This window comes from Marmota flaviventris, chromosome 2, assembly GCF_047511675.1.
Source record: "Marmota flaviventris isolate mMarFla1 chromosome 2, mMarFla1.hap1, whole genome shotgun sequence".
Lineage (NCBI taxonomy): Eukaryota > Metazoa > Chordata > Mammalia > Rodentia > Sciuridae > Marmota > Marmota flaviventris.
The window spans coordinates 70,038,432-70,054,677 of NC_092499.1; the positions used below are offsets into that span (position 1 = coordinate 70,038,432).

The 16,246-nt window shown below is 34.5% G+C and overlaps 1 protein-coding gene and 1 non-coding gene across 2 annotated transcripts in view; both read left to right on the forward strand.

Annotated features, from left to right (window-relative positions):
* The window catches only part of Kcnh5 (potassium voltage-gated channel subfamily H member 5), a 283,319-nt gene that overhangs the window by 142,257 nt on the left and 124,816 nt on the right, over positions 1-16,246 (forward strand). The gene's annotated exons all lie outside the window — the stretch shown is intronic.
* Trnaa-ugc (transfer RNA alanine (anticodon UGC)) lies at positions 8,209-8,275 on the forward strand. Its single transcript has one exon. It is a non-coding gene; the product is annotated as a tRNA-Ala (tRNA).

Consider the following 16,246-nt stretch of genomic DNA (forward strand, 5'->3'; position numbering starts at 1 on the left):
TTCTGAAGCCGTGAGCCCTCAAATAAACTTTTCCTTCTCTAAAATTATTCTTGTTGTGTCTTTTAGTCACAGCAGCAAAAAAATCTGACTGAAACAGGGGAAACCTTAAAACTGTACAAGACTGAGTTTTAATAGTCTTATAGGAATATGTATCACATTATTTGCCAACATAAAAACCACAGAGATATAAAAATATAGTATGGGTCTTGGAACTGAAACTGATCTGAAGAGACCACCTGTTTCAGGTTAGGTCATTAGAATTTCACACAAGCATCCAAATGACACTCAAAAAGGTTGAATGACTTTTCTGCCCAGGGTGACAGGGCAAAATTTCAGCTTCAGAGATGTAGCCCAAAAGGGAACACATGTTCTTATAATTTCTGTTTCAATTTTTCCTTTCCTCAGGAGCTTCTACAACAGTGAATAACATCATAAGCACATCTTCTTTAATATGTGCGGGATTTTTTCAGTCTTTCTTGCTTTAGCTGGTGGAATTAGAAGATAAATTAAAGTTTGTTCTCTTTCTTCAGGACAAGAAGTGTATGTGCTTTGTACAACAAAGCCCAAGAAATCTAATAAAATACCCTAGCTACAAAAGTTACCACCTGAGCCTCAGACTCCTAGAATTACTGTGGCGTATCTCTTTTGTTTAAAGAAAAATCTTAGGTTTAAAAAAATTAAGTGTTCATAGAAACACATGTTAGGATTAGTAGAAGGACTGATAAAATTCCATAGACAGCTGAGACTAAACATCTTCTTATATTTCCTTCTTGTTTCAAGGAGAAAGAACTGGGCCCTCTTAAGTGATGAGACTACTAAATATTTGTTATGGTTTGGGTATAAAATGTCTCCTGAAAAGCTCTTGTGTTGGAAACGTGATAGCCGATGTAGCCGTGTTCAGAGGTGAAATGATGAAATTGACAGGTGTAACCTAATCAGTGGATTAATTCATTTGATGGATTAATAATGTGAATGGACTACTGGGTGGTAACTGTGGGCAGGTGGGACATCGCAGGAGAAAGTAGGTTCCTGGGAGCATGCCCCTGGGAATTGTGTTTTCCTGGCTGCTACAAGCTGAGAAGATTTCCTTACCCATGCGCTTCCACCATGATGTTCTCCCTCACCTGAGGCCCATAGAAATGGAGTTGGCTGACCATGAATTGAACCTTTGAAACTGAGTCTCAGACAAACTTTTCCTCCTCTCAGTTGTTCTTGTCAGGTCGCAGCAAGAAAAAGCTAACTAAAACAATATTTTCACACACACACACACACACACACACACAAACAATGATGCATTTCCAAAAATTTTATGTTGGACTATTCAGTGGCAAAGCCAACACTAGAATACTCTTCTGATCTGAATGCCAAGGCTTTTGCATTTTGATGAAGTGAGTCCCACTTTTTTAAGCCTTATATCATGTTCAGTATGATTTCATCTGATGTGTTCTGCACTGTGGTTTAATTTGGGACTTTATTCCCTCACTTTTCATTGAGTACATTCAGATGATTTTTGAAGCATTGATAATAGGCAGATTTTTATCTTTCCTTTTTCTTATGGCTTCTGGAAATTTCACTCGTTAGTCTTCACATATTGACTTTGAATTGTGATAATAATAGTAAAATAAACATCTCATTTAAATAAGATGTACAATAACAGTTTACTTAAGGTAAATTAGGAGCAAAAGCGCTAATTGTGTATACTCACTTAAAATGCCCTTTCTGCTGTTGTCAGAGATATAGGATTAAATAAACCAAATATGGAAATTTGCTTGGTATTTTATTATGTCTAGAAATATTATTTACTCCAGTAAAGTACATCTTCCTTTATTATCACTCATCACCAATTCTATTCTATCTAGATTTTCTACTATTGCCCTATATCATCTAAAATCTTAACTGCTGTAATATTAGTTCCTTCTTTAGTTTTATTTAACTTAGTTATATGCAGAGATATAGTAATTTACATAGCTTCAAAGGATCCTCATGAACTCAAACTATTCTGCGCAGAGGCTGAGTTGTTGGAAAGAAATGTGCATCCAACTATGTGTGTATGTTAGCATAATGTTCCTGTTGACAGGAACCATATTTTCCCTTAAAAGCATGATTGATGAAGCCATTTTGCAGACAAAGAACTCATGACCAATTTCTTTCAAGCTTCAAATCGAGTTTGACAGCAGGAAGAGTTTCTTATAGCAAATGGGAAACAGTCATCTTAAAATTTAACTCATATCACGATCATTGTTGGCTTCCAAACACACTCACACTTCACTTCTGGTTTATTAAGAAGCCCTGTTGTGCCAGAGCATTGGTCCTATTAAGAGAGCTTGCAGCTGGTTGTATCTATGCATCCTGCAGAATTCTTCTTTCTTTTAGTTCTAAGTGAAGACCACATGGTGCAATATAAAAATCAAAGCACCACTTCTTATGTGCTACAGGTATTACAGTAATTGGTTAAACTGCTCTATGCTTGGCGATTATCTTTTGGGTTGACAAGTTCCAGAGTAAGCCAACTAGGTAATTAGAGGTGTTTTGGCATATTAGTACCAAAGTTGCTGTCTGAAGATGCCCAGAGAGTAATAGTCTTGCATGTGTGCGTGCGCATGTGTGTGTTTTCTCTGCAGGTGTTAAATTTTCCAGGAGAGAAGTGTTCAGCATGAGCAAACATGACTAATAATTGTGAGCTGTTTATATGCTTACAGACAAGCTTGGGAGCACAGAATCCAAAGCAGAAATTATTGCATTAGAGAAGTGCTTTGGGATTTGGGCTTATAGTCCCATGTCTGTCTGCTTAACATTTCTTTTTCGTTAGAGTTTCAACATTTTATTGATTTGTAAACAATTAACTCCGTGTATTAAACTACATCTAACTTTATATTTTAATTGTGCTTCTACAGTCCATGACACCAAAACACAAAAGGATGCTTAGGTAATGATATTCACCACCCCCTCCAGAAGTTTCTCTTACAATAGTTTAAAGTACTGACTTATTGAACTGCTTGTTACCGTCCTGGAATCTTAACTCTCTGAGGGCACAGGCTGTGTCTTTTCATTGTTTGTCCCCAGTGTCTGAGACGGTGCTTCAAGATGTTTTGAAAATATGTAATGAATGAACTGCTTTCACTATTTGTTCAATATATTTTTGTACTTTAAATATTTAAAGGTTTTGTCTTCAGGTGTGATATGCAGGGTAATTTTCCATTATCTAATCCTTCCTTGTCTAATCATGTAAAAATATGTTTCTCTATATGAGTGTTTTCAGATGTAATTCTTTAATAATTATTTATGAATCTGGCCTAGAGTAAAAATTGGTAATATTAGTTATTATACACAGTGTATTCTCAGAATATAGAATATAGAATAATTTTAATTAATACAGTTGTTCCAGAGCTAAAAAAGAATTTAGATGTCATGAAATACAAAGGAAAGATCGTTAAATTAAGGTATGGAGAGGTGACAAGTATTATGTGGTGCCATACTGGTAGATTTAGTTATCAGTTGTGTGAAGATTGATTATATTTTTAAAAATTATTTGAATTTTCCTGAGTATTAAGATCAGGCATAGAAATATCATAATCCCTTTATTCTTCAATAATTGTTTTTCACTTTTATGAATTAAAATAGAATATTTCCTTGGGTGCGGCACCTCACACCTGTAATCCCAGTGGCTCAGGAAGCTGAGGCAGGAGGATCACAAGTTCAAAGCCAGCCTCAGCAGAAGTGAGGTGCTAAGCAACTCAATGAGACACTTTCTCTAAATAAAATAGAAAATAGGTCTGCGGATGTGGCTCAGGGGTTGAGTGCCCCTGAGTTCAATCCCAGGTACCACTCCCCAGCCCCCCCACAAAAACAAACAAAAAACATAGAATACCTCTTTTTTAGATCCCAGGGATTTGAAATTATTATTATTATTTGTGTACTGGCATTCTGTAAATTATGCAACTGATTCATAAATTATGTACCTTTGTTTTCAATGCTTTATTTAAAGCATTTAGTTTGTGTCTGAATTCAGTTCTTTCATGCAGAAACTAATACAATTTTGTGTTATCAAATTCAAATGAAAAATTTCTGGACTTTGAATTTGCATTAATCCAAACTTTAAATTTTTGATTTTTTTCATCGCCTACTAACTACTTTACTAACATCACTTTAGTAATTTATCAAGTAGCTTTGTATTCCTTTATGTTTGCCATTTCCCTTTTAAAAAGATAGCTGGAATATTTATAAATGACCCATCTGTACACATACCTGTGTAAATGTCATACCTAGTAATTTTCATTTGTTTATTGTTTTTTTTAATTAAAAATTTTCATTTCTAATTCTGTTGTTTGGAATGCAGATCATAGACAGAGAGATCTGATCTTAAGTGTGGAATATAGGCATACTTAGTGCTACTGTTATATTATAGAAGCATTGTGAGTTAAATAGGATTTTGTGAGTTATTTTCAAGATTTATTATAATTTTAATGAGGACAATATTTTAAAATGTAAGGCAGAAATTGAAGAAAAATATTACCCTTCTGTAGTAGTGGTGGTTCTCTAAGTGGCAAATAGGGCTGTGGCTATCAGGTTAGATACTTTGGGACTCTCAACTTGTACTGTGTCTGAATAAGACAAAACAACTGACTGATTCAATATCCAGATGTAAAGATATAGATTGGGGCAAATTGAGAGCAACTCTTTAAGTCAGGTGCAAAATATTAATATGGTTGTTCTAGAGCAAAATATGTAAATTGGGTGCAAAGGACATTTGCCTCCATAGCTTAAAGATTCTTTTTTTTTTCTTTTTTTTGAGTACCAGGGATTGAACACAGAGACACTTAACCACTAAGCCACATCCCCAGCCTTTTGTAAATAATTTATTTAGAGACAGGGTCTCTCTAAGTTGCTTAGAGCCTCACTAAGTTGCTGAAGCTGGCTTTGAACTTGTGATCCTCCTGCCTCAGCCTCCTAAACTACTGGGACTACAGGTGTGAGTCACTGCAGCTTAAAGATTCTTAACTCACACTCTTTCAACTTTGTTCTTTGCATCTATTGTGAGACATTTATCATTATTATTGTTTTTTATTATTATACTACATATTCATGGTGGAGAAAAAGAACAGCAGAGTATAAAGTGAAAAGTTAACTTTTCCTTTCCTGCCAACTATCCCATCAGTCCATTCCACAGAATTCATCAGTGTTACTAATAGATTCTTGTCTAACAAAATTTTTTTTTTGGTACTGGGGATTTAACTCAGGGGCACTCAACCACTGAGCCACCTCCCCAGCCCTATTTTGTATTTTATTTAGAGATAGGATCTCACTCACTTGCTTAGTACCTCGACATTGCTGAGGCTGGCTTTGAACTCGTGATTCTCCTGTCTCAGCCTCCTGAACTGCTGGAATTACTCTTAACAAAGTTTTTGTATATCTACAAATACTATTTCATTTAGGCTAGCTCAGTTTCAATTTTTCTCTTTGTGCCATTTGTAAGTCTAGTATTAATAACACTGATCCATAGCATCCAAGTGTTAGTGTGTTGTGGAATTTCAGTTTTTAAATTTACAATCCATGAGCACCAATAAAGCAGACTTAGCTCTTTCCTGAACCTGGCAGTAGTCCCTAGTTAAGCACACTCACTCATACAGACAAAAGATTTCTATTTTTTTCCCCCAGAGGAACTCATTACTTTCCCTGAGCTTTGCAAGGGACTGAGTCATTTACTAGTTTTCTAACGGGCAGCTAAATTTTTTTAGATACCTCCTTAATAATTGAATTTTCCTGAATTTGGGAATACATCCAATTCTTACTCAAAAAGTCATCCTGATTAGATAAAACAGTTAAATGGACCATAAGGATGTGGGAAAAGAAACATCTCTTGAAAGCAGAAAGCAAGCATCCACGTCTGTATCCCCCAGATTGATGTGTACAGCACCATGGAAGAGGGGGTACTAATGAACTCATTAAACAGCCCCCACTGCCATTCCTCAATGTAATTTTGTGCTTAACTGATGTTTAGAGACTTAGGATCTCACTGTAGAAGCTTATCATTGTAAGATGTTGATAAAGCTTTCAGAGATATTAGAAAAATGTCTTGGACCACACAGTGAAAAGGAAGTGTAACATAGCTCAGGGCTTTTAGTGTGCAGAAGGTACTTTAAATATTTTTTAGCTTAGTTGCCTGAATGCAAATTAAATTGACCAATAGGAGCTAAATTTGCCTGCTTTATTGGTAAAAGACCTTGATTGATTATGAATTTGAGTCTGTGTCCGATTTCAAAGAGGTATGCTGCTCAGTCACAATCCACCCAGGGAGCAAGATCAGCATGTATTCTAATGGTAAAACAATTACAGTAAACTGCATTAAAAAAAGAAAAAGAATATTACTAGCCTTGTTAGGAAGTGAGTACTATGTGGCTAGAAAGGTAATCCTGCTACTGCAGGACTGTATTACACTACAGATTAAAATTCTCGGTCTATTCCCTAAAGACCTAAAAAGAGCATGCTACAGGGACACTGCTACATCGATGTTCATAGCAGCACAATTCACAATAGCAAGACTGTGGAACCAACCTAGATGCCCTTCAATAGACGAATGGATAAAAAAAAATGTGGCATTTATACACAATGGAGTATTACTCTGCATTAAAAAATGACAAAATCATAGAATTTGCAGGGAAATGGATGGCATTAGAGCAGATTATGCTAAGTGAAGCTAGCCAATCCCTAAAAAACAAATGCCAAATGTCTTCTTTGATATAAGGAGAGTAACTAAGAACAGAGTAGGGACGAAGAGCAGGAGAAGAAGATTAACATTAAATAGGGATGAGAGATGGGAGGGAAAGGGAGAGAGAAGGGAAATTGCATGGAAATGGAAGGAGACCCTCAGGGTTATACAAAAGTACATACAAGAGGAAGTGAGGGGAAAGGGAAAAATAATACAAGGGGGAGAAATGAATGACAGTAGAGGGGGTAGAGAGAGAAGAGGGGAGGGGAGGGGAGGGGAGGGGGGATAGTAGAGGATAGGAAAGGCAGCAGAACACAACAGACACTAGTATGGCAATATGTAAATCAATGGATGTGTAAATGATGTGATTCTGCAATCTGTATATGGGGTAAAAATGGGAGTTCATAACCCACTTGAATCAAAGTGTGAAATATGATATATCAAGAAATTTGTAATGTTTTGAACAACCAACAATAAAAAAATTAAAAAAAAAATAAAATAAAATTGTGAAAGTATGTGGCTCTTTTCTACAGTCTGCTATATAAACCTCAGGATTGTGGACATTGTCCAGTTATGAGTGTCATGTGATAAGCATGAATCTGATTATCAAGTATGTGGCACGTTGCTTGTGAGACTTGACTAAGGTCCCAGAGGTTGTGCAGCTGTTGGAACATGGACATGACAGAATGCAACTCAACACCATTTCTGCCATCCACATTAGCTCTCCTTAGAGAAAATTATTGTTTTACTGAAAGAGATCTTTGGTCTTCCTTCAAGAACCAGGAGGAGAATGACATTGAAGAGTTTTCTGTGGATTCCAGAAAGCCCTCAAAAGATTCTGAAGTGCTTAAGTAAGATTTCTTAGGGTGCTAGAGGTACAGTGGAGTATCAAAGTCGTTTTCAGAGACATTACTTACATTGAAGGTAGGGTTTTGAAAGTAAATACTCTGAAATTATTTGTAAATGGTGAAATCTTCCATGAAACTCTTTAAGTAAATAATGTGTATTTAATTTAATTTCTTTTAGTTCTTATGTATTTTGATTTTTTTTTTTTTTTTTAAGAATTTAAGCTCTTGGAGGCTAAGCTTCAAGTCAGGATACTATTGACTACCTCCATGCCACAGATGGGTAGAAAAATGTGATCTATTATGTGGCCTAAATGATCCTTATTGCATAAGCATTTTATTGAAAGGTCTTTCTGTGAAATGTCAATATTACCAATTGAAAAGTGACAAATTTAGGTTAGTCCAGTTTTTACAAAATGGTGTTTTGCATCACATTTCCCCATCTGTGCCAATGACTAGAAGGACTGAGCCATGTCTGAGTGGCTGGCTGGTGCTGTGGTGGAACCCTTGTTAGTTTTGGATCTGGGAACAAACACATTCTGGACCTTACCTTTCATCTAATAGGTCCATGTTTCTGAGATGTTCCCAAGTGAACAAGTAATCCAATGAATTTACAGTGGCTGGTCATTATTCAACAAGAGGAAAAAAATAAATATTGGGGCTCAGTTGGTAGAGTGCTTGCCTTGCATGCACAAGGCCCTGGGTTCAATCCCCAGCATCACCAAAAAAAAAAAAAAAAAAAAAAAAAAGAGTAACAATTGAGCACAGTGTTGAAGTTGCGACTTATCTGCTCACCTGGAGTCCACTTTATTGCATCTTTCTTGTCCCCAAGAGCATTCACGCATCATTCATTTAATATCATTCTAAAAATTTGTGATGGTTCATAGTTCACTGTTGATACTTAATAAACACTTTTTCAAGTACTGTTTAACTTTTCATTTACTTTTGTGACAGTTTGGTAAATTGTTTTGGTAAATTATGTCATTCAGGAATTTGTCCATCTTACCTAAAATTATTGGATTTATTGAAAAAGATGTTTATAATATTTATTATTAATGAAAGTTCCCAGTTTCATTCCTGATATTGATAATTTTTGTCTTTTATCTTTTATTATGGATTAATATATTACAGGTGTGTCAATTTTATTGCTTTTGTTTGAAAGATTATCTGTTGGTTTCATTGATTATTCTTTTTTTTAAAAAATTCATTCTCTTTTTACCTCTTTATTTCCTTCCCTCTACTTAATTTAGATGTAATTTAGACTTCCTTTTCTAGATTCCTAAGGTAGATTTAGTAATCATTATTCTTGTTCTTTCTTCATTTTTAATATATAGGTTTTCATTGAAATACTGCTTTCATTTCATTTAAATCTTTGATTTTTAAAACTGTTTAGTTAAAAATATTTAAAAGTTTTTTTGTGATTTCTTCCTCAATACTTATACTGCTTAAAAGTATACTTTAAATTTTAAATATTTGGATAACTTTTCAGAAAGTAATTTATTATCAAGAACCAGAAGGAGAATGACACTGAAGAGTTTTTACCTAGGTTAATTAATTTTTTCTTTTTTTGGTCAGAGATGTTACTTTACAGGATTTTAGTTCATTTTGAACTCATTGAGACACATTCCATTTCTTGGTGTACTGTTCATCTGGGTGATATACCAAATCCACCTGAAAATAATATGTGTTCTGCCATTGTTAGGAGTAATGTTCTACTATCATCAATTAGGTCAGGTTGATTGATAGTGGTGCTCAGGTTTTATGTGCCTTTATCAATTATCTGCTGTTTGTTTTATGAATTTCCGAGAGAGAGAGAGAGAGAGAGAGAGAGAGAGAGAGAGAGAGAGAACAGTTAGTATCTTCAAATCTAACTGTGGAACTGCCTGTTTTTACTTTCAATTCTTTCAATTTTGACTTTATACATTTTGAACCTCTTCTTAGGTGTATATGAATTTAGAAATTTTAATGTGTTTTTGATGAATTCACTAATTTATTATCATGAAATATTCCTCTTTATCTCCCTACTGTTCACTATACTGAAGCCTATTTCCATAAGTCTAGCCCATCTAGTTTTCTTATGATTATTATAAACATGACCATCCTTAAATTTCAAACTAGCTCTGTCTTCATATTAAAGGTACATTTCTTATAGATAACATGAAAGTTAAATTTTGTGTTTTTTTCCCCAACCTGACATAACCTGTTTTTAAATTAGACTATCTGAACTATTTATTTTAAATGTGCTATTAGTATGTTTGGGTTGATATTTACCACTTTGTTATTTGTTTTTGTGCCTTTATTTCCTCTTTTTTCTGTCTTGATATTCAGTGAATATTTTCAATATTTAATTTTATTGTATTTATTGATATTTTTATTTAATCTTTTTGTTTTACTTTTTAATAGTTCTAGAAAATCCAAAGTTTATTCAATATAGCAAAAAATATGCTGAAATTTTGAGATGCTGGATTTGGCTGATTTTCTGCAATCATGTTCTTGTCAAAAAAGTGCTTAGGAAGTATTTTCATGACTTTAGCAATATGATACTGAAATCAAATTTAGTTTCCCCATGGAACAGTTTGGAGAGTGCAGACACAATTTCACAATTTTTGTTTCTTTCTTTCTTTCATCTTCTCCTCTCTCTCTCTCTCTCTCTTTACTATAGGACTATATCTTGCTTATCTTGAGTGCTTGTTAGCCTCTGTGCTAAACATTTTATATGGAATCATGCTATTAAGTTCTCCCCCAAATCATATGGGCTAGGTGTTATTATTTGTGATTTTGTTTGACTGAATAAACAAAAGAACTTAGACTTAAAACTTAGATATATAAAACCTTTACCAAGGTCATAAACTAGTGTACGGTACTTTCTAGACTTGGATCCAGATATCCTGTGCTCTTACACTCACCAGTCATTTAAAAATAAGAAACACACTTTTAAAAACAAAGTATTCAGTGGCTCTTACTTTGAGGGTTTTTTTTTTTTAAGTTCAAATCTTCTGTGGGAACAAACACACAATAAACTAATTCTCCAGCAAAAGCTTCTCTTCATCAGAAATGGAAGTTCAGGAGGTTAACTTGCATCTGTGCTTGGTTCTTTCTTCTGTGTCTCTTTTTTTTTAAATATAAATTATTTGCATCATTTGTTTGAGATGCTTCAGGCCTCTTTCATGCTTAAGAGTTACTGGATGTTGAGCCCTCTCCCCAGATGCTCCTGTTGGGAGACTGGGCTCATAATAAAACATAGAGAAGGTGGACCTGATGAGCCCTTGGCACGTAGGCCATTAGTTGAGCTGTATGAGCATCACTGTGTTTGACAGCAGCAGACAGGTGACAGTCACCTTGTGTGGCTTACAGATTCTAAGGGCTGCTATCATTTCTAGCTACTTCTGTACTCTGCCACCTAATCCTCTCATTTGGGGAAAATATTGAGAAGAATTTTTTGGCATTTATGAAAAATGAATACGAAGTTTTATCCTGTTCTTCTCTTCCAAATCTACCCAGAAAAATTAAAAAAAGTGATTTCTTATGTTCCTCCAGACACTAGTTAATGAAATTCCAAGAATTGGATCATTAAGCAATCATCCTTCCTGAATGTAATGTCTGGGATCTAACCAGTCAGTGGATTCATTTTTATTGGATGTCAGAGGATGTGTGACATATTGATATGTGCTTGAATCTGATTTGTGTATTTTCACTTTCAGCTAGAATATGAGTTTGTCTGCCTAATGATTGAAACAATTACTATTACAAGTTACAAAAGGTACTTTTTTTTACCCATCAAGAGCCACAATTTAAAAATATAAATTGGTAACAATAAAAAGAACTATCCTTCATGCATACTCCACACCTTCAAATTATCACTATTTTGAAACAGTCTTTTCCTTTACAACTTTACAGAAAATCAGTGTTTACACCATGGGAGAGTAACATGCCATGTTAGAAATTTATATTTTCTTTTCCTCCTCCTCATTTTTTCTCTCCATCACCACACCATGATTTCATCTGTCACTACCTCTGTCAGTGAGTAGAATGTATGGTCTTCAAACTTTTCTGTAATATAACTCAAAATCTTGAACTTGTTTATTCAATGTCATTACACAGTAAGCTCTGAGCTGAGTCGAAATTTAAAGAGATATTGTATTTTCCTCTGTGTTAAAAGTATTTATCAAATACATAAATTACAATACTTTTTCAGAAGGTATAAGTACCTGAGAATTTATACATGCAAACATTAAATCCATTTAATGTCAAAATCCATTTAAAATATGCAAACACTTAGATTGCATGCTATGTTGGATACAGTGTATTGCAGGTAAGCAAATACTTAACGAACTGAATGGAAAATTGTTTGTAAAGTACTTTGTAAAGAATTCAGTTCATAGTATAGGCTCAATCAACATTAGCCATTAATAATTTTTTTTGGCTTAATCTCATTCCCTTTTTTAAATTAGTGCATAATAATTTTATAGAAGAATGGGTTTCATTGTGGCATATAAAATACTTTGATCATTTACATTCTTTCATTACTTCCCTTTTCTCTTTTCTAATAGTTTCCCTTCTATTTTTATGTCTTCTTTCTTTCCCTAGATTTCACATGTGAGAGAAAACCTGTTATACTTGTCTTTCTGAATCTGGATTATTTCACTAATGTGATCTACAGTTCCATACATTTTCCTGCCAATGACATGATTTCATTCTTCTTTATGGCTGAAAAATACTTCAGTGTTTTTTTTTTTTTTTGTGTGTGTGTGTTTATCTCACATTTTCTTTATCCATTCATCCATTGATGGGCATTTACTGCTGTGGTGAGTTGTGTAGTGATGAACATGGGTATGCAGTTATCTCTACAACATCCTGACTTTGATTCCTTCTGGTTCCTTCCAGGAGTGTATCACGGGCGTATGGTAGTTCTATGTTAGTTTCTTGAGGAATCTTCATACTGATTTCCATATAGGCTGTACTCATTTGCACTTTCACCAACAGTGTGTAAGGGTTTCTTGTTCCCTGAATTCTTTCCAGCATTTATTGTCTTTGGTAGTCTTGATGATAGCCATTCTGACTGGAGTGAAATGGAATCTCAATATAATTTTGATTTGCATTTCCCAATGGCTAAAGATATTGATCATTTTTCATGCAATTATTGGTCACTTGTACTTCTTTTGAGATGTGCCTGCTCAGTGTCTGCCTGTTTATTGATTGGGTTTTTTTTTTTTAATTTTGTTTTGTCTTTGCTGTGTTTTGAGTTCTTTATACATCCTGAATGTTAATCCTCTATTGGAAGAGTGGTTGGCAAAGTTTTTTTTATTATTTTTCCTCATTCTGTAGGCTGTATCTTTAACTCTCTGGATTTTTTTCCTTTTCTGTGCAAAAGCTTTTTAATTTAATACAATCCCGTTTGTCAATTTTTTCTATTATTTCAGGAGGTTTTTTGCCTGTGCCTCGATCTCAAAGTGTTTCCCCTGTTTTCTTCTAGCAGTTTCAGGTCTTCTACTTAAGTCTTTGATCCATTTTGAATTGACTTTTGTACAGGGTGAGAGATAGGGATTTAGACACAATTTTGTATTTCCCTTTGTTTCTTTTATTATTTGGCACAGAAATCTTCAGATATAATGCTTTCATTCTGGATCCTTCCATTTGCCAGAACCAGCTTTAGGGAAAAGGTTGAATTATATATCGAGAATTATTTTGTTTTGTTTAGGTTTTGGTAACACATTAAGATGATCCAAACCAGAAGCATTATGCATGAACTAAGACTGTTTTGCTCATCTCTGTATTGACTGTGGGCCCTACAGCGTCAGGCATACAGGAACAAGCCAATGGATATTTGTTGAGTGAATGAATGGGTGATGAAATTATTTTAAAAATTCATTTTTCCCCCCACAAACTGTCACAGACTTGAATGTGCTTACAGGAGGAAGAGGAAGTTCCCATTAAGGGGAAGAAATCCACTATTCAAGAGGGGGAAGGAAGAGAGAGGTGATAGCATATGGCTTCTGTGGAATTTAATGGAATTAAAGCAGTGCAGCAATTAACTGGAGACAACTCTAAACACAAACAGTGACTCAGTTTCAATTTTAAGTTGTTCAAGCAAAGTTGTGCTGAGTCTCCTTCTGACATATGTTGTCAGAGCCAGCTGGAGCCAACCTTTCCTACCACACTACTTGCACAGCTCAACCCTAAGTACCAGTGCTCATCAAAACATATAGCTTGCTCATCCTGTATGTCATGGCAACCCATGTAGTACTTAAAGTGTTCCACTCATTTTAGTTCCTTGTTCCCCGAATCCTTAACACAGGTAATTTGTGGTGGAGTCAGCACTAAAATCCGAATTTCCAACCCAACTTTATTATTTAGATGGATCTCTAAATGAAACCCTGGATGTGAACTTCCTTTGTTTTTCACAAAGGAGAGATTTATGGTCTCATGTTTTGGTGGGGAACCATTTGCACTATCATCATAACATAGCCTGATATGAATTTTATCTATCATTATATTAGAGTCATACCAAATAATTTTAGAAAATACTTATAAATTGCCCCTTTGGAAGCTTTTCTTGGGCCCCTGTCATTGGGTTAGGAGCTCCTCCAGTGAGTTCATATAGCACCATTTAGCAGTTGCAGCATTGAACAGATGTTCATCTGGCTATAATTGGGAATTTTTTCCCTGGGCATGGATATGATCTCATTCACCATTGAATCTCAGCATCTAACAGAGGCATTAGGACGTGTAAGATGGTCAAAATTGAATACTATCTAACAAGCCAATCAAAAAATCTGAAGATAAGAGCTCACCAGGTTTAACTTTTCATCACCTTCTCCATTTTCTTCATAAATTGGTGTTCAGTTGTAGTGAAAATAGTTTACTCTGAAGTATATATAAAAATAAAGAGCCCTAGTAAGATCTAATGATTAATTAATGGTAAAAAAAAAGTTTAAGTGTTTATTAAGAAGTCTCTGGGCTCAGACTACATGGACTTGACTCTTGAGTCTACCACTAACTGGCTGTTTGACTTTGGGCAAGCAACCTAACCTCTGTGTCTTTAGTTTCATTATTTCTAAAAGGGAAATGATAACATATCTATCTCAGAGAGTTATCTTAAGGTTAAATGAATTCATAAAGATATGTGATATATGATAATAATTGTATATCATTATTTAATTGTGAGCATAATAGGGACATTTTACAAAATATTGAAATAGTTTGATTAAAGTCATTTTTTTATATTTTCCAAATGATTAAATAAAGTGTTTCCATGCATTATCTTTCTAAAAGATCCTTATTCTCCTGCTTATATTTTAAATCTGGGGGTTAGACAAAGACATAGATTTTTAAAAATAGAGCAAAATCAATTATTCTTTTTAATTAAAAAAATCAACATAGTTTGAACATACCTAATCTAAAAATCCAAAATATATAGTGCACCAAAATCTGAAACTTCTTGAGGGCCAACATGATGCCACAATGGAAAATTGTGCAATTGACCTCATGACACAGTACATAGTCACAGGCACACTAAAGTATTATATAAAATTACCTTTAAAGTTATGCATAAAAGGGGCTGCAGTTGTGGCTCAGCAGTAGAGCATTTGCCTAGCACGTTCGAGGTGCTGGGTTTGATCCTCAGCACCGCATATAAATAAATAAATAAAATAAAGTTATATAACAAAAAGATATGCATAAAATGCAAATGAAACATAAATGAATTTCGTATTAGACTTGGGTCTCCTTCCATGATACACACACACACACACACACACACACACACACACAGTATATACTGATGTTCCAAAACCTGGAAAACTTTGAAATCAGAAACACTTCTATTCCCAAGCCTTTTAGATAAGGGACACTGAAACACTTAACCTATAATTATTCTCAGGTGTGGGACCCACCACCAGTCAGAAGACTTGACTTTGTTCCTCTCTCATGCCATTAGCACACGGCTACTTTGGACACATAAGTTTCCAGTTAGATAAGTCATTACTTCCTACTCTTACATGTAAAAGTTTGATCCTTTGAATGAAATGACATATATTTATATTGAAAATAAAATATCAAGTTTTGGAAGAAATTATTTATATGCAGGTCTAAGGAGTCAAGTAAAAAAAAATCACCCCATCCTGTGAAATACTTGCAGTGTTTACTGCAGTGTTTACATGTAGATAGATGTGCCAAAGAAACCTTTGAAGGCTGCATTTTAGGTAGCTTGCTCTAAGCAAATGTGCCACTTGGTATATGTTTTGACAAAAAGTTTCAGCATGTTGAAAGTATTTTTAAAAGTATACGATATATGATAAAAATTGTACATCATTATTTAATTTTGAGCATAATAGGGGCATTTTACAAATTACTTTATTGAAATATTTTGATTAAAATGTTGAAATGACTATAAAGAAAAGAAAATATACTCAAAACGCTGAATTTCAGCTACAAAATGTCCATTTTATAGCAGCCATGGCATCAAGTAGCAGTAGCAAGGGACCTAAAAACCATAAATGTTGGGTTTTCATCTCTTGTTAATTACTTTTACCATAAGGCCTCATGACTTTTGAAATTTATGAATTGCTATGACATTATTGAATGATGGCAACATGTCAGACACTTTGCTAGAGTCCAAGAGCACTGAGAGGTCCTGATGGGAAGAATGTGGAAGGCTTGGGTAGATTTTCAGCTGAAGCTTAAAGATAGAGTAACC